Genomic DNA, 19,535 nt, shown 5'->3' on the forward strand with positions numbered 1-19,535 from the left:
ATTCATATATATTTTCAGATTTCAATTTTTATTATTTTTTTAAGATTTATTGTATTTTATTGGAAAGTCTGATAAAAAGAGGAGAGACAGAAGAAGCGGGACCACCAGGGTTGAAACTGGCGCCCATATGGTATCCCGGCGCTTTCAAGGTAAGGACTTTAGCCACTAGGCTACTGCGCCAGGCCCAACATTTTATTTTTATTCTTTATTGGAAATCTACACAGAGAGGAGGAGAGGCAGAGAAGAGCTTCCACCTGTTGAATCACTACCCAAGTGGCTGCAATGGCCAGAGCTGCACCGATCTGAAGGCAGGAGCCTGGAGCCTCCTCCAGGTCATCCAAGCGGGTGCAGGGTCCCACCTTTGGCCATCCTTGACTGCCTTCCCAGGGCACAAGCAGGGAGCTGGAAGGGAACCAGGGCCACCAGGATTAGAACCAGCACCTGGTGTGGGATCCCAGCCTGTGCAAGGCAAGGACTCAAGCCGCTAGGCTACCATGCCAGGCCCAGATTCATATTTTTTAACAGAAGATTTATGTAAGTTGGTAAATGAAAGTGATAGTTTATTACTTTATAATGCAAAAGAACTTTTCTTATGATTTATATGTAGGGAATAGATTTGATGGTCTGTTATATATTAGGCCTACAATATTAGATATATAGTAGTTAAATTGCTGGTAGCATTTACTCTTAGAAAGCTTACATTCTAGAGATGTGAAACAGACAATAGCCGTAAGATTGAAAAGTGCTAGGTGGCTGTTGCAATGGTTCATCATTCAGCTCCAAACATGGCATCCCTTATTGGTGCTGGTTCATGTCCTGGCTGCTCCACTTCCCATCCAGCTCCCTGCTTGCGGCCTGGGGAAGCAGCAGAGGAAGGCCCAATGCTTTGGAACCCTGCACCCACGTGGGGGATGCAGTGGCTCCTGGCTTTGGAGCAACTCAGCTTTGAACGTTGCAGCCACTTGGGGAATGAAGCAGTGGATGGAAGATCTTCGTCTCTCCTTCTCTCTGTAAATCTGCTTTCCAGGTGAAAATAAATAGATCTTAAAAAAAAGTGCTATGAAGAAAGCTAGAAAAGAATAGAGAACGATAACTGATGTGAAAGGAATGGTTGCTGTTCAAATCTGTTCCAGGAAACCATTATTTGCCATTATTTGCTCACAGGCCTGAAGGAATTGAGGAATCCCTGAACCAAATGCACATTTATATAGTCTAGGAGCAGGAGAAGTTTCTCAGTATCTTGAGAGGAGGAACAAAGTGTTGTGGGATGCGAGCGAGATCACTCCAGACAGGTCTAAGGTTCATTAAGGAATCTTTATTAACCAAGCTTGGTGATAACATGGCCTACTAGATATAGCAAATCGCAAGTCCATATGTCAATCCAATCAATCGTAACCCCAAGAGGAACAAATGGTTATTACCCTCAAGTCCATCCATTAAGCAGAAAACCTATGTCCCCATTTCTCCAACAAGGTAGGTTATCCTAAGAGACATGCAGCAAATAATTTGGACACACAAAGCTGCAGACATTCACCTTTCCCTGGCTTTTTTTTTTTAAGATTTATTTATTTTTTATTACAAAGTCAGATACAGAGAGGAGGAGAGACAGAGAGGAAAATCTTCCATCCAATGATTCCCTCCCCAAGTGAGCCGCAACGGCTGGTGCTGCGCCGATCCGAAGCGGGGAACCAGGAACCTCTTCTGGGTCTCCCACGCGGGTGCAGGGTCCCAAAGCTTTGGGCCGTCCTTGACTGCTTTCCCAGGCCACAAGCAGGGAACTGGATGGGAAGTGGAGCTGGTGGGATTAGAACTGGCGCCCATATAGGATCCCGGTGTGTTCAAGGCAAGGACTTTAGCCTCTAGGCACGCTGCCGGGCCCGAGTTGTACTTACTGTTAAACAGAAGTTTCTTTTCTTTTTTCTTTTAAAAATTTTATTTTAAGTTTTATTTTTTTATTGGAAAGTCAGATTTATAGAGATAAGTAGAGACACAGAGAAAAATTTTCCATTTGCTGGTCCTCTCCCCAAGTGTTCGCAATGGCTGGAGCTGAGCTGATCTGAAGCCAGGAGCCAGGAGCCTCCTCCAGGTCTCCCATGTGGGTGCAGGGTCTCAAGGCTTTGGGCTGTCCTGGACTGCTTTCCCAGGCCGCAAGCAGGGACCTGGAAGGGAAGTGAAGCAAACGGGATACGAACCTGTGCCTATAAGGGGCCCCAGTGCATGCAAGGCTGCTGGGCTGGGACTTTAAGGAGAGTTTCTCAACTGAGATGAAGTACAGCGCTGCTTTCTCAGTTACTATGACTTTCTTTATGTAGCAGAAGTTGAATACTGATAGTTTGACTTTTCACATCTGAGGCCTAGTTGGAGGTGATAGTTTTTGTTAAGTAGAGTAAATACATAACCTTAAAAACTGGCTGTAGTATTTAAATTTTATAGTTTTATACTTTCATGTGGCACAATCTTTGCTTCAGATTTTAAAAATTACCTGAGGGAATAGGTTTAGTATTTGTGAAATAATGTAAAATACACTGTGTTTTCTAGAACTTAAAAATGTATGAAGCAGTACTGTATTTGTAATGTTGCAGGCTTTTTATTATGAAACATTTCTAACTTTTAGAAATTATGGGAGTTTTTTTTTAAATTATACAGAGGAAAACCAGTATGTTCATATATTAAAAAGAGACTAATTGTCAGTGACTTGCAAATATAACTCAACTTGAATCCTAATTCAAACAGAAACCTTTTTAAAAAAAATTTATTTATTTTAAGATTTAGTTATTTGTATCGGGAAGTCAGATATTCAGAGAGGAGAGACAGAAAGATCTTCTGTCTGCTGATTTAAATGAAGTGACTGCAGTGGCTGGAGTTGAGCTGACTTGGAGCCAGAGCCAGGAATTTTTCCTGGGTCTCCCATGCTGGTGTGGGGTCCCAAGGTTTTAGACTGTCCTCTACTGCTTTCCCAGGCCTTAAGCAGGGAGCTACATGGGAAGTTGGAGCAGTTGGTATATGAACTGGTGCCCATTTGGGATCCAGGCCATGCTGGGCCCCACAGAAACCTTTTTGTTAATTTTTTTTAGCAGTAGTTCCACTGAGATATAATTTGTATATTGTGAAATTATAAAAATGTTCTGTTTTTAGCGTGTGACTCAGTGGCTAAATCCTTGCCTTGCACATGTCAACATCCCATATGGGCACCAGTTCATGTCGCTGCTGCCCCATTTCCCTTCCGGCTCCCTGCTTGTGGCCTGGGAAAGCAGTAAAAGATGGCTCAAAGCCTTGGGTTCCTGCAGCCTGTGTGGGACACTTAGAAGAAGCTGCTGCCTCCTGGCTTTGGATTGGCTCAGCTCTGGCCATTGCAGCCACTTAGGAAGTGAACCAATGGATGGAAGGTCTTTCTGTCTCTCCTTTGCTTTACAAATCTTCCAATGAAAATAAGTAAGTACTTTTAAAAGTTCTGTTTTTAAAATTTAATTTGAAAGAGGGACAGAGATCATCATGTATTTATTCATTCCCTATACAGTTGCTGGGAGCAGGCCAATGAAGGCTAGTGAAGCTGGGAGACAGGAACTCAGTTGGGATCTACCATGTAGGTAACAAGGATCCTAGCTCTTTGAAATCAGATGGAGCTGAAGTATGAACTCAGTGTTGATTGGTTGTGTCTTAACCTCTAGGTTAAATGACTGCTACTATTATAGATCCTTTTGGAAAAAATTTACTTACTTGAAAGGCAGAATTGTAATAAGAGACAGAGAGAGAGAGAGAGAGAGAGATCTTTGTTCTGTTGTTCACTCCCCAAATATGTGCAGCAGTGAGGCCAGGAATTTCTGGGTCTCTGATGTGTCTATATGGCCCCCCTGGGCCATCTGCTGTTTTTCCGGGTGCATGAGCAGGGAGCCGGATTGGAATTGGGGCAGCCAGTACTGGAACCAGTGCGGCCAAGTGGAGGCTTAGCTTACTATACTATGATGCCTGATCTTTGAAGATTCCTTTTCTTGTTGCCATTTAGACCTATTGAGCACCTATAGGCTGAGGTGGTTCAATAAAGAATTACCCTCTTTCATGCTTCTAAATGAGAACTCACTGGATGAAAGCTAGTTATTTCAGTTGCCCATTATAGTAGTTATGTCCTGATGAAAAAGAAACCTTATTTTGAGGTGCTGTTGAATACATTTTTATTTAGACCTCTTAATACAGGTAGTACTTTTTTCAGTTTTAAAATCTCAAGTTTCTGTTTAGTCCAGGCCCTTCCTCCTTCCCTTTATTTATTGTATTTATCAGAAAAACTTAAAGTAAAAAGGATCATCTATCTGCTGGTTTATTCCCAAATGGCTACGGTGGCTGGAGTTGAGCCAACTGAAGCCAGCAGCTTCTTCCAAGTCTCCCTTGTGGGTACAGGCTTCCTAAGTACTTGGGCCATCTTCCACTGCTTCTTTTTAAGTCTTATTTGTTTTCATTGAAAGGCAGCTTTTACAGAGAGAGGAAAGACAGAGTGATCTTCCATTTGCTAGTTCACTCCTCAGATGGGTGAAAGGGCCAGAGCTGAATCAATCTGAAGACAGGAACCAAGAGCCTCTTTCTGGGTCTCACTCACCAGTGGGAACTGCAGCCTAGCAGGGCAGTCCTCTTACTTCTCGTACCAGACCCATTCCCAGCCCTGGTTCTTGCTCTGACCCAGCTTGACATGGCCTGTCAATATATTGTACTCACTGTTGGATAGTGCTGCATAACTAGCCTTATCTGGGCCACCCTCTCCCCAGTCCTTTCTTAGAAGGGTGCTTCAGCCTCGTTCTGCCCAACATGCTCCACAAGCCAGCTCACACACACGTGGATTAGTGTTGAGCCTTGCCTAGCCTGGCCCACCTCCAGACCTGGCTCTCTTGATCACCACTGGGAACTACAGCCTAGTAGGGGAATTCCCCAAGTTCCCCACCAGGCCTGGTCCCGACCTGGATTTCAAGTGTGGTGGCGGGTGCTAGGTCCCTGCATGGCATAGTCCACCCCAAGTCTTGACCAGCCCAGCCCAGTTCTCCTGAATGTTGGTTAGCTTCCTGGTCTTGCCGGGGTCTGCCCACCACCCAAGCTCTCATGCAAACCAGAGGGTACTTCCATCCCATGGGGTAAGTACAGAATCCCTTACAGAATCTGCCCCTAGATCTGGTTCTCAAATGTGCCAGTTGTGTCATGGCACACAAGGCACTGCCCACTTCCTGCCACCTAACCCAAGCTAGGCTTTTTATTACATGGGTGGCTGCATTGGTCTGCCCAGACATGCCCTCTGTTTTTTTTTCCTTCCAAACCACCTGGTGTCAGCCCCCTCATTTACAAACTTGTGAGGAGAGTGGTCTGGTTTGTGGAAGCCCCCTGGAGTCATTCCTTAACTGTGTGCGGTGGCCTCGTCCATGGAATCCCCCAGAATTCCACATCTGTAAAGTACTCCCTCACTGGTTTCCAGTCCCACACACCCCTAAATCCGCTTCCCTGGACAGTTGATAGCCCACATACAAGGCATGGGCCCCAGACCTAGTCTTCCAGCAGCTTTGGGTTGTCTTCTGCTTCTTTCCCAGGCCATAAACAGGAAGCTGGATTGAAGTGGAGCAGCTAGGACTCAAACCGAACTTGTGTCTTAAGTTTGATGAATGTGAAAAAAAAAGCAAATGAAAATTATATTTAACCTTGTGTTTACAAAGTAGTCATTATTAAAAATAAAAAAGAATTGACATTATGTTTTCTGATAGTTGGGGCCACATACCACAAAATCCACTCTGTCATATTTCTTTGTCGTGTTCAATTTCTGCTCTGTTTAGAATTCTTCAGTTATGTTTAGTTGTTTTTGTTTCTAGTACTCTCCATCATTCCAGAGTAGAATCTCAGCATGTCATGACACACTGTCCTGGGGCTGGTGTCATTGCTCAGCTGGCTAATTCTCCACCTTCGGATTTTGGCATCCCCTGTGGATACTGGTTCATGTCCTGGCTGTTCCACTTTATCCACCTACTGGCTTAGGGCCTGGGAAAGCAATTGGGGGATGGCCTAAAGCCTTGAGACCCTACACCTGCATGGGAAACCCACAAGAGGTTCTTGGCTTTGGATATGCTTATCTCCAGCTATTGTGACCATTTGGGTCGTGAACCAGTGGATGGAAGATATTTATGTTTGTCTCTCCTCTGTGTAAATCTCCCTTTCCAGTAAATAAATAAATAAATAAATACACAAATACATAAATAAATAAAAATATTTAAAGAAGGAATAGCATACTGTCCCATGGTGAGAAAGTGATTTGGGAACCAACATTGTGTTGCTGTGGGTTAGCACTTGCATGTCATATGTCCTGCGCCTTGTGTCCTGGTCAATGCGCTGAAACCCCTGCCACTAATGGGGGATAACCGGATGAAGTTCCAGGCTCCTGGCCTCAGCTTAGCCCAGCCCTAGTCGTGGATATTTCTGGAGTGGACCAGTGGGTGGAAATTTCTGTCTCTTGTGTCTGTAACTCTGCCTTTTGAAGTATGATTTGATCTGCTTTTGTAAATGCTATATTCTGGAGCAGCACCATGTGTCCTGGGTCCAGTAGCAGAGCCTAGAAGGTTGGAAGCTTTGTTCATGAAAGATTTACTTGGACCTGGAGGATAATGAATTATCCCAACTGTATCATCCTTTATCTCCCAAGATGTCTATGAAGAGAAGAAATGATTCTTAAAGCTGCAATATGAAATTATGCTAAGCTTTCAAGTTAGTGAAGAATACAGACAGTATTTTTATAGTACCTTGTTTATTAGCCTTTTTAAAAAAAGTATATTTTTATCGCAAAGTCAGATATATAAAGGAGGAGAGACAGAGAGGAAGATCTTGTGTCGGATGGTTCACTCCTCAAGTGGCCGCAACAGCCATTGCTGCGCCAGTCTGAAGCCAGGAGCAGAAAGTTCCGGATTCCAAGGCTTTGGGCTGTCCTCGACTGCTTTCCCAGGCCACAGGCAGGGAGCTACATGGGAAGCAGGGCTGGTGGGATTAGAACTGGCGTGTTCAAGGCGAGGACCTTACTCGCTAGGCCACCGTGCCGGGCCCCGGCCATTTTTAATCACATAAATGGCAGGAAGCTATTGATGGTTCTTATGTAGGGAAATGACAAGGTTAATGTATATTGGGAAAAAAAAACTTCAATGTTTCAGTTACAGACACAACATAAAAATGTTATCATTACTGTTTTAAGAACAGGCTAATATTCAGTGGCAATAGCTAATAGGCCTAGAATGTGATGTTCACAATAAATCAGTGTGAATGTACAAATGGCTTAATATACTGGGAAAAAAGTCTTTCTTTTTTTTTTTTTTTTAAAGATTTATTCATTTTATTACAGCCAGAGATACAGAGAGGAGGAGAGACAGAGAGGAAGATCTTCCGTCCGATGATTCACTCCCCAAGTGAGCCGCAACGGGCCGGTGCGCCGATCCGAAGCCGGGAACCTGGAACCTCTTCCAGGTCTCCCACGTGGGTGCAGGGTCCCAATGCATTGGGCCGTCCTCGACTGCTTTCCCAGGCCACAAGCAGGGAGCTGGATGGGAAGTGCAGCGGCCGGGATTAGAACCGGCGCCCATATGGGATCCCGGGGCTTTCAAGGCGAGGACTTTAGCCGCTAGGCCACGCCGCCGGGCCCGAAAAAAGTCTTTCTTAGAGACAGTTATTCCTTAAATGCTGTGATTTCTTTCGTGGAAGGCCACTTCCCCGGCTAATTCAGATGAAATTGAAATCATCTTTGAACGTAAGTGTTAACTTCCAAGGAAACTTTTTTGAAGGAGCTGTTTATCATTATTATTATTAAATGAGTATGTGTATGGATACACGTTGATCCCATTGTACCAGTATGTCAATCTTACATCTCGCTTGATGATGATATTCATGGAGAGATTGGCTGTGTTGGACATTGATATCCACCATGATGGACAAAGGTGATTTTGTAACCTCAGCAGTGCATTATAAAGAAGGATATTCTTTTTCGTTTTTTTTCTGCCCTCTTTCTGCTGCCATCACTCCAGTCCCCACTCTTAGCCACTGTTAGAGTTTACGGAATCATACTGAGCTTTGCCTTGGCTGTGTTAGATTGGCTGGCAGATGGGACCAAAAATATGTTTCTTTGTGGGGTTTCCAAGGCAGTCAGACCGTAAGGCATCTTGGAGAAAAAGAAAAGTTGGATAGGAAGGTTAAATCAGTATTTGAGGTTATATAAATGCTCTATGTGAGTAATTTTCATTTAAATCATGCAAGAAATACTTTTTCTTTATTAGTTTTCAGTTGTACAAGTAGAAGGTATAAAAAATGCAAAGGATATAAACATGTCCCTACTCCTGTTATCCTTTCCAAACTAATTACTGTTAGTGGTTTATATATATTTGAATATTTATTTTTGTTGGAAAGTTGGATTGCTGGTTCACTCTGCAAGTGGCTGCAATGCCAAAAGCTGAGCCGATCTGAATCCAAGAGCCAGGAGCTTCTTCTGGGTCTCCCACGTGGGTGCAGGGTCCCTAGACTTTGGGCCGTTCTCCACTGTTTTCCCAAGCCACAAGCAGGGACCCACTGGATGGGAAGTGAAGTAGCTGGTATGGGATCCTGGCACATGCAAGGTAAGGACTTCAGCCACTAGGCTACTGCACTGGGTCTTATTTGTATATTTCTAATTTGTGTTTAGATAAATAGTATCTTAACTATGTTTATTGTCATGTACCTTTTTACTTTCACTTAACATGAGATCTTAGTGGTTTTTCCATACAGTAGTTTTCAGCACAGCTTTGTATTAAATGGTATACAGGAAGTAATTTTTTCAGCCAGTTTGCTGTTGATGTATGGTATTGGTAAGATTTTCCCATTAAAAAACTGTCAGGTTTTTGGAGATCTGGAGATACAGCATTGTTAGCTTTTTTCTTGATGTAAGAGTGTCAGTGCTGGTGTTTTTTGCATACTTCGTGTGTAAAGCTTTGCAACAACTCCTTGTCATAATTAACCTGCCTTGCAGATAATGGGGGAAGAAAATGAGTTGTTTGTCCAAGGTTTCACAGCACATGAGTGGAAGAATAAGGATTAAAACTCAAGCCTTGTCTTAACTGAAAAATTTTTTCTACTACTTATCTTTAGTTCTAAATATGCTATTAGCAAGTAAAATGGTTTTCTTCTGCCAGTGATGATGTTAGAATTATCTTGAATACAAATTTTGTGTTCCATTAAAAGTCACTTCTTTAGGTTCTTCAGTTTCTTGTCTACTACTTTTCATTTGTAACTATTCTGTATAGGTAAATATTTGTTATTTTTTTATTTGTTTTTAATTAGAAAGTCAAATATACAGAGAGGAGAGACAGGAAGATCTTTTGTCCGTTGATTCACTCCCCAAGCAGCTGCAATGGCTAGAGCTGTGCTGATCCAAAGCCAGGAATTGGAAGCCTGCTCCAGGTCTCCTGTGCGGGTGCAGGGTCCTAAGGTTTGGGCCGTCCGTGACTGCTTTCCCAGGCCATAAGCAGGGAGTTGGTTGGAAGTGTGGCTGCAGGGATTAGAACCATAGCCCGTATGGGATCCGGTGTGTTCAAGGCGAGGACTTTAGCTGCTAGGCTACCGTGCTGGGCCCTCTGGAAAGGCAGATTTACAGAGAGAAGGGACAAATCTTCTTTCCACAGTTCACTGTACAAGTGGTTGCCAACGGCCAGAGCTGAACTGATCCAAAGCCAGGAGCCAGGAGTTTCTTCCGGGTTTCCCACGTAGGTGCAGGTGCCCAAGGCTTTGGGCCATCTTCCACTGCTTTCCCAGGCTATGGATAGGGAGCTGGATGGAAAGTGGAGCAGTTGGAACACCAAGCAGTGCCCATATGGGATCCCAGCACTTGGAGGGTTGGGATTTAGTCAATTGAGTCATTGTGCCAGGCCCTTCTGTTTTTGTTTTTTTTTAATTTTTTAATTTCTAGTTGGTGAGATTAGAGGGTTTTAAATATATGTTTGTGTCCCAGTACTCAAGACTGGGAGAAGTGTCTAAAAATTCAAGGGCCAGTGTCCATGTTGTAACTTTATTTTCCCATGTGTGACTTTATCCTCCTGCAGGCCACTTGTTTCAGGCATTGAGAACCGGAGAGGGGCTTTCCCTTCTGAAGCAGGGCAAGACCTGGAGAGTAAGAGCTGGAGGGGAGAAGGAGAGTCTCTTCCAGTTAGGTGTGGCATTGTCGTTTCTTCCACTCGTCATGTTTGGCCCTATGGAAGCAAGTGCAGGACTGTGCTTCTGTCTGCTGGGCTTTATTTAGCATTGTGGAAGCTTTACAGTCCTGGGAAGAAATACTTCATGAATATGCTGAAACTATGCCTGCTTGTGTGTGTTGGGATAAAGTGAGGAGGGAGGAACCTTGAATACCTGATGTTAGAGTGTTGAGTTGTTTTTTTTTTTTTGGAAGATATATTTGAAAAGTTGCGTTACGGAGAGAGGAGAAGAGACAAGAGAAAGATCTTCCATTTACTCCCCAAGTGGTTGCAGTGGCCATAACTTGTCCTGTCCAGCTTCATCCAGGTCTCTGATGTGAGTGGAGGGGCCCTAGGAGTTGGGCCATCCTCTGCTGCTTTGCCAGACCATTATCAGGGAACTGGATGGGAAGTGGAGCTGGATATTAAATCTTAACTTTAGAGAGAATTCTGGACTGCTTTGTGGAACTGAGAAAATATCAATACCCTCTTCAGATAAATGTGCTTTTACACATAAAAACAAAAATGAATATGGTGCTGTGACATAGCTGATAAAGCTGCTGCCTGTGGCATTGGCATCTCTGTATAGGTACAGTTGGAGACCCAGCTACTGCACTTCTTTTTTTTTAAGATTTATTTATTTTATAACAAAGTCAGATATATAGAGAGGAAGAGAGACAGAGGAAGATCTTCCTTCTGATGATTCACTCCCCAAGTGAGCCGCAAGTGAAGTCGGGTACCAGGAACCTCTTCCAGGTCCATGCAGGTGCAGGGTCCCAATGCATTGGGTCATCCTCGACTGCTTTCCCAGGCCACAAGCAGGGAGCTGGTTGGGAAGTGGAGCTGTCGGGATTAGAACTGGCGCCCATATGGGATCCTGGCACTTTGAAGGCGAGGACTTTAGCCACTAGGCCACAGCTCCGGGCCCGCTACTGCACTTCTGATCCCACTTCTTGTAAATACATTTAGGAAAGCAGCAGAAGATGGCCCATGTATCTGGACCGTGTACCCGCATGGAGGAGCCAGAAGTTGTTCCTGGCTCCTGGCTCCAGCCTAGCCCAGCTCTGGTTGTTGCAGCTATTTGGGGAGTAAACCACCAAATGGAAGATCTTTCTTAGTATCTCTGCCTTTGGTGAGGCCATCATGTGTCAGAGAGGGCATGTTTTGGAGTAGAGTGAGAGAGATGTTTCTGCCTTCTATTCTGCCTCTGTGAGGGAAGATATATGACCCTTTCTGTTGTGGGTTTTCATATGCTCTTGGGAAGGGGAGTCATTTCACATACTGCCCCAAATCCCTGCTGAGAGAAAGTACGTACTAGGGGAGGGGTCACTAATATGAAAGGCAGTGTGTCAGAGGAGAGAGAGAAAAAAGATTACCCGTCTACTGTTGCACTTCCCAAATGGCTGCAATAGCCAGGACTGGGCCAGGCAAAAGTTGGAGCCAGAAACCTCTTAGTTTTCCTGGTGGGTGTAGGGGTTCAGGTACTTGGGCTATCCTCCACTGTTACCCCACGCATGCCACAAGGAGCTGGATCGGAAGTGAAACAGCCTGTATGGGATGCTGGTACTTAATCTGCCACATCATAGTTCCACTTCTCATCTTTTTTATTATTCAGAGAAGATTTTAAATGTTTTATTCTAACATTGTGAATTTATTTAAGAATGCAACTGAAGTCTTAACAGCTAGGTCCCTTGCCATCCATGTAGAAGACCCAGATGAAGTTCCCAGTTCCTGGCTTCAGCCCACACTATTGCGGCCATTTGGGAGGTGAACTAGCACGTGGAAGAGCTCTCTGTAACTGTGCTGTTCAAATGAATCTTTTATTATTTTAAATTTTTTTATTTTTAAAATAGAACTCAACTGTAAAATAAGTGTGTTACTGTTATTATGTTTGGTTATAAATGGTAGTTGGATAATCATGCTTAGCATATGTGCACTTGACATTTCTACTGAAAGGCCATGATATTTGTTGACTTTCACCTTTATCCCTTGTAAAATGAAAAGCAATGAATAAATACTTGAAGAGGGAGCTACTATGATATTGTAAAATAGCAAGAAATATGTATTTGGTTTCCCACCCCAATTCTCACTTTTTTTTTAAAGATTTATTTGTTTTTATTGGAAAGGCATATTTTACAGAGAAAAGGAGGGGCAAAGTAAAAGATCTTCCACCCACTGATTGATACCCCAAGTGGCCACAACAGCCAGAACTGAGCTGATCCAAAACCAGGAGCCAACTTCTTCCTGGTCTCCCACACAGCTGCAGGGTCCCAAGGCTTTGGACCATCATTTGCTGCTTTACTAGGCCACAGGCAGGGAGCTGGATGGGAAGTGGAGCAGCCAGGATGCAAAGCAGTGCTCATATGGGATTGTGGCATCTGTAAGGCAAGGACTTTACTCACTACCCTAGTTCTTTTATATAGAGCTCTTGAAGCCCTTGAAATTTCCTAAATGATAGGAGTATGAAGGAGCATCTTTTGTAATTTGTAATAAGCTGCTTTGAAATATTCCTCAGTTGGTGCTAGTGGCATGACTCCTGATGAATCCCTAAATAGCTTTAAGATGAGGCTAGTTATATACTTACCTGGCAGGGGAGATACCATGATCACGAAGGTGGTTTTCCCAGGGCGAGGCTTATCCATTGCACTCCGGATGTGCTGACCCCTGCGATTTCCCCAAATGTGGGAAACTCGACTGCATAATTTGTGGTAGTGGGGGACTGCGTTCGCGCTCTCCCCTGAAGAAAAAAAAAAAAAAAAAAAAAAGATGAGGCTAGTTGTTAGAACCAACACGTGATTGGAGAATTGTAGTGTTCAGATCTGTTCTCTTCAGGGTAGGAGCAAAGATTAGAGATTAATTCAGGTCACCCACAACCAATAACTCAACTTTTAATTTACTTTCTAAAGATTTATCTATTTGTTTGAAAGACAGAGTTACAGAGGCTGCAACAGTGGGGGCTGATCAGGCCAGAGCTAGAAGCTGCTTTCAAGTTTCCTCATATGGGTGCATGGGCCCAAGTACTTGGGCCATCCTGGGTTGCTTTCCTAGGAGCATTATCAGTGAGCTGGATCAGAAGTGCTGCAGCTGAAACTTTTAACAGGCATCTCTACGGAATACCAATATCATAGACAGTGGCTTAACCTGCAGTGGTTTTCTGGGCTGCTAAAGATGTTGAGCTGCTGGGAGGGATGCATGCTGGACAAAAATGAGTAACTTGGGGACACCCAATTTCAGATTGCTCTCAGTAGGGAGGTCCTTGTGGGCTTAACCCTTATCTGCTGTGGAGTGTGCACTGCTCTGAGTAGTTAGTGTCAAATTAAAACTGGGACACTGAATTGGTGTCCATAGAGAATCAGAAAATTGCTGTGGAAAAACCATTTTGTTTGGATTGCGGAAATGTTGTCTGGAGTAACAGTGTTTTTTTTTTTTTTTTTTTTTTTTAAAGTCACAGTTAGACTAGATATTTGGATTTAGAACATCTGTTTTCTGCTTTCTTTTTGGAAATTGTGTACCCCTTTCCTGGATCTGAAGTCTTCATGTTTCCACTCAAATAGGAAAATATTGGTGGGACTGTTCTGTTTCCATTAACCTCTTGTTAACATGTAAGAAAACCAATCAAATTAAATGCTTTTTTCCCTCTTTAATCCAGGTACACTACTTTGTCTTAATTTTCCTCTGACATTCTCAGAGCTAAATTCAACATTCATTCAGAAGCTTTTAGTATTTGGCATTCTACTTTTCTCTGGCTACTTCTTCTTTGGAGGTCATACCTATTTCTCAAGTGTAGTGGGTGGCATCTTGATAAGACATGAAACATGGCACAGTCTGACTTCAGAGAGCTAGTGATCCAGCAGGGGAAACTGAATTTACATGTATTTTACTATTGCCTTCTATGACTGAACTGGCTAATCCTCTGTCTGCAAACACCAGCATCTCATATGGGCTCCAGTTCTATCCTGGCTGCTCCACTGATGTCTAGCTGCCTGCTTAGGGCCTGGGAAAACAGTAGAGGATGCCTCAAAGCCTTGGGACCTGCACCCATGTGGGAGATCTGGAAGAAGCTCTTGGGTTTGAATTGGCTCAGCTCCATTGTTGCGGTCGTTTGGGGAGTGAACCAGTGGATGAAAGACCTTTCCCTCTCTGTCTCTTCTCTTTGTAGCTCTTTCTAATAAAAATAAATAAATCTTAAAAACAATAACTTGTCTTAATCTACTTGGACTACTATAATGAAAATTGACAATTTTCATTTAATGACATTACAGTTTCATTATAATGAGCTTATAATGACAGTTGAGTGGCTTATAAATAACAAATTCATCTCACAGTTCTGATGGCTGAGAAGTACATGATGAAGGTATTGTGGTTGTTGAGAACCTGCTTCCTGGTTCACCAGCTGTGAGTTCTCAGATGGTAGAAGTGTTGAGGAGTTCTCTGGGGCCTCTATTATAACATTAGTAAACCTGTAGGACTCAGTTACTTCCCAGATGCCTTCACATTAAGGATTAGGTTTCAACATGTGAATTTTAATAGCAAGACCTAAGTATCCTCTGTGAGACAGAAGAAAGATGTCCTAAATCTCATTGGGGCTGGGTGGGTGAAGGAGCTGAGGGAAGTGGAGACCAGCGAAGGAAGGAAATGCTTACTCTTTGTTTCCATTTATTTATTTGTTTTATTTGAAAGGCAGATTTGCAGAGGATAGACAAACATATTCCATTTACTGACTCACTCCCCAAATGGCTGTACCAGCCAGAGCTGAACTGATCCAAAGCTGGGAGCCAGGAGATGTAGCTTTTCTGGGTCTCTTAACACGGATGCAGGCTCCCAGGGCTTTGGACCATCCTCTACTGCTTTCCCAGGCCACAAGCAGGGAGCTGGATGGGAGGTGGAGCAGTCAGAACATAAACCAGTGTCCATGTGGGATCCTGGTGCTTATAAGGGGAGGATTAGCCAGTTGAGTGATCATGTCAGTCCCTTGTTTACTTTCTGTCTTCCTTTGTTTCTGCATTTACTTAGTTTTTGACAAGACCCAGAAATTGTGCTTCATGCTAAAAGATAAAAAGGATAAATTAAGGAGTTCAGGGTTTGGATGGAGAGAGACATGTAAGAAACCTTTCTCCCTTGGGCCCGGTGCCGTGGCCTAGCGGCTAAAGTCCTCGCCCTGAACGCACCGGGATCCCATATGGGCGCCGGTTCTAATCCCGGCAGCTCCACTTCCCATCCAGCTCCCTGCTTGTGTCCTGGGAAAGCAGTTGAGGACGGCCCAAAGCCTTGGGTTCCTGCACCCTTATGGGAGACCTGGAGGAGGTTCCAGGTTCCTGGCATCGGACCGGCGCAGCACCGGCCGTTGCGGCTCACTTGTGGAGTGAATCATCAGATGGAAGATCTTCCTCTCTGGCTCTCCTCCTCTATATATATCCGTCTTTCCAATAAAAATAATAAATCTTTAAAAAAAAAAAGAAACCTCTCTCCCCCTTACTGATGATTACAATCAGAGGTGACAAAAAGTGGAGGACTCAGGCAATGTCTCACAGGTGAATCAACAGCCTTGGTTAAGTGTCAATTACAGTATGATTCCTTGTATTGCCTTGTGTCTGGTATTATGCTGTCAGCTGTTTTTGTTTTTGATTTTTTAATATATATTTTATGTAATAGGCCACAATAATTCTGTGAAGTTATTGTAAGTGGATACTATTATTTTCTCTTTAAGTTTTTTTTTAAGATTTATTTAATTGGAAAGGCAGATCACATTTATGAAAAGAAGGAGAGACAGATCTATGATCTGCTGGCTTGCTCCTGAAATGGCTGCAATGGCCAGAGCTGATCTGATCTGATCTGAAACAAGGAACCAGGAGCTTCTTCTGGGTCTCCTATATAGGCAGATTTTTACTGAGAGAGAAAAGGTGAGACAGAAAGATGTTCTGTCTCCTGGTTCAGTCACCAAGTGGCCACCATGGGTAAAACTGGGCTGGTCTGAAGCTAGGATCCTAGAGCTTCTTTCAGATCTCTCAGGTGGGTACAAGAGCCCATGCACTTAGGGCCATCTTGTACTGTTTTCTTGGGCACATGAACAGAGAGCTGGATCACAAATAGAGCAGCAGGGTCTCAGACTGGTGCCCATATGGGATGCTGGCACCACAGGTGGAGGCTTAATTTCCTATGCCATAGCACTGGCCCTTGCAAATTTTATCCTGGAGTTTGACCTTGGCGGCTCCGGTGACAGCAGCCCTCCACAGTGGTGGCTACACGCTTGTGGAGAGTAACTGAGCCAGGTCGGACCCAATGTCCAGGGCTTGACCCTAGGCACCATCACCACATGCTGAACGAGTCCTGACTGCTGCCGGCCAGTGTGCCCTTAGGCGCCAGGTTCTGCCTGCTGGCTGCCAGGTGGTGAACTGTAGGGTTTTAAGGGTTGTAATTGCTGCCTAGGGGCATCCGGGTATAAAGCTAGTATGAGTGTAGGTGAGGGATGAATTCTGTGTAATTCCTAGCCATGGGGTCACAGAACTTGCTTGCAAGCCTGGGGACTGAGATCTGAGGGTTTGGAGGGGAGATTCCATAAGTTCTTTTTTTTTTTTTTTAAGATTTATTTATTTTTATTGCAAAGGCAGATATACAGAGAGGAGGAGAGACAGAGAGGAAGATCTTTCGTCTGATGGTTCACTCCCGGAGTGACCGAAATGGCTGGTGCTGGGCAGATCCGAAGCCAGGAGCCAGGAACTTCTTTCCAGGTCTCCCACATGGGTGCAGGCTCCCAAGGCTTTGGGGCCGTCCTCAACTGCTTTCCCAGGCCATAAGCAGGGAGTTGGATGGGAAGAGGGGCAGCCAGAACATGAACCAGCGTCTATATGTGATTCCGGTGTGTGCAAGGTCAGGACTTTAGCCACTAGGTGCTCATGCCAGTCCCAGAGATAGGAATTTTGGAGTCAACCAGCTATACAATTTTTGGGGATCCCTAAAGGAAGACATGGGTAGAGATGGAGGAGAGAACTTTGAAGATAGCTCTTTGGAATGCTATTAGCTTTTGAAATTGGGAAGGTGAAAGAAAAAATCCAGCAAATTGGAAATAGGAGGGCATAGCTAAAGAAGTTTCCCTGGAAATGACAAAAGAATTTTAAGGAGAGTGAGGTTAGCTGGATTAAATCTATTCTAGCCAGTAGATTAAGAAAAATGAGAATTGAAAAGTGGTGCCTGGGAGCCCAGCCTTGTCACAAGGGATTTAGCTGCAGCGTGGGAGGCCTGCATCCTGCGTTAGAGTGCCTGATGTAAGTCTTGGCTGCTCTGCTAATGCATCCTGGGTAGCGGCAGATGACCGCTTAGGTGCTTAGGCCTCTGTCACTCTCAAGGCTGACCCAGGTGGAGTTCCAGGCTCTGGGCTCTGCCCTGGAATAGCCCTTATTTTATAGGCATCTGGGAAGTGAGCAAACAGAAGGAAACTTCCCTTCTTTCCCTCTTATTCTTTCATTTATTTACTTATTTTAAATCTTTTCTTTTTAAAGATTTATTTATTTTTACTGGAAAGGCAGATAAACAGAGGAATAGAGATCCAGGGGAAAATCTTCCGTTTGCTGGTTCACTCCCCAAGTACCCTCAATGGCCAGAGCTGAGCCAATCCAAAGCCAGGAGCCAGGAGCTTCTTTCTCCAGGTCTCCCACGCAGTTGCAGGGTCCCAAGACTTTGGGTCATCCTTGACTGCTTTCCTAGGCCACAAGCAGGGAGCTGGATGGGAAGTGGGGCCACTGGGATTAGAACTGGCTACCATATGGTATCCTGGTACGTTTAAGGCAAGGACTTTAACCACTAGGCCACTGCGGAAGACCCCTCTCTTATTCTTTTAAGTACAAAAAATAAATATTTTTAAAAAGATCACCCAGGCCTGGCATGGTAAACTAGCAGCTTAAGTCCTTGCCTTGCACATGCCAGGATCTCATATGGACACTGGTTCTAATCCCAGCAGCCCCACTTCCCATCTAGCTCCCTCCCTGTGACCTGGGAAAGCTATTGAGGACAGCCCAAAGCCTTGGGAGCCTGCACCCGCGTGGGAGACCCAGAGGAGGCTGTGGGCTCCTGGCTTAGTTCAGGCCATTGCGGCCGCTTAGGGAGTGAAAAATCGGATAGAAGATTTTCCTCTCTGTCTCTCCTCCTACCTGTATATCAGACTTTCCAATAAAAAAGAAATCTTCGAAAAAAAAAAAAAAAGATCACTCACCTCTCTGATGGGCTGCTCCCACTGTTGAACATGAATACCAGGACTAGGGGTGGGCTTGCCTGACAGGCGGTGGAACTCACTGGCACCAGTATGGGCTAGACTAGAGTGAAGCTGGTTGGGTTGAATTAGGCTTCAACATCCAGTGATGTGTACAAGAGCTGAATGAGATGTGGAACAGACTGGCCATTCCACTGCACATGCTGGCAGGCACAGGAGCCAGAACTGGGGGACAGTCTCGTGAGGGCTCTCCCTGGTGTACATGAGGGCTGCTGAGCAGGTGGTAGGCAGGGTTGGGCTGAGCTGCAGCATCCATTGGTTTGCAGCGTCCATTGGTGGACGGCAGAAAAAAATTGATCAACTATCCCAGTGAAATTTGACAGCAAACTTCTGGGTGAATGGAGACTCTGAGGTGGACTATGTCAACCAATGGATTTCCTCATTCCCGGAGTGGCAATATCGACAACATCTCAGAACAATCTAAAGCACTTGAGCCAGAACCCTCAGAACATGCTCCACAGTGGGGACCCTTGGATGACTTGGGGTACTGGGGAGGCTGGGCGTGGTCTCTCCCATTGTATGCTCCCCTCCCCTGGATATAGGAAGAAAAAAAAAAAGAAAATCTGTAAACGGTGGGCTCTCCCACTTTCACCTGAGCCTTGGCCCTTCGCACCCTGATCACTATGTGAACATCATCAAAAATGAAAAAAGAAAGATAATAAAGAGATCACTGTGTTTTGTAATGCAGTGGTCTTTGTGACCATGGCAATCTATGTCTGTCCCTTGACCCTGAGGATCAGAAATACTTATCTTGGTAGTTAGGATGAAACTTCTCTATTTCCCTGTTGCTGTGATCCCAGTCCTAAAGTTTTGGCTCCATTACTGTGCTTTTGCCTGGATTTAATACCTTTTCATTCTGAAGATGTTACTTATCTTTTTCCTTACTGTGCTTTTGATCTAGTTTGTTACCTGGTCCCAGCAGCTTCTGCTAGCAAAAATAATTGTTAACATTGTATGTGTATGTGTTTGTTTCTTACGGGCTCTTTGGCAGTCATGGGAAGTCTGGAGTCCCTTTTCTAAGGGAATATTCTTAGTGGCATAGGATAAAAATATTCAGTTTACAAGAAAAGGCAATT

General features: G+C 44.3%; 1 protein-coding gene and 1 non-coding gene across 8 annotated transcripts in view; both read left to right on the plus strand.

Annotated features, from left to right (window-relative positions):
* RNF38 (ring finger protein 38) overlaps positions 1–19,535 on the plus strand; it is a 120,124-nt gene that overhangs the window by 16,009 nt on the left and 84,580 nt on the right. The window lies entirely within an intron of this gene.
* LOC131481982 (U1 spliceosomal RNA) lies at positions 12,773–12,936 on the plus strand. The gene has a single exon (XR_009246687.1). It is a non-coding gene; the product is annotated as a U1 spliceosomal RNA (small nuclear RNA).

The sequence above is a fragment of the Ochotona princeps genome, chromosome 14 (assembly GCF_030435755.1).
Source record: "Ochotona princeps isolate mOchPri1 chromosome 14, mOchPri1.hap1, whole genome shotgun sequence".
Classification (NCBI taxonomy): domain Eukaryota; kingdom Metazoa; phylum Chordata; class Mammalia; order Lagomorpha; family Ochotonidae; genus Ochotona; species Ochotona princeps.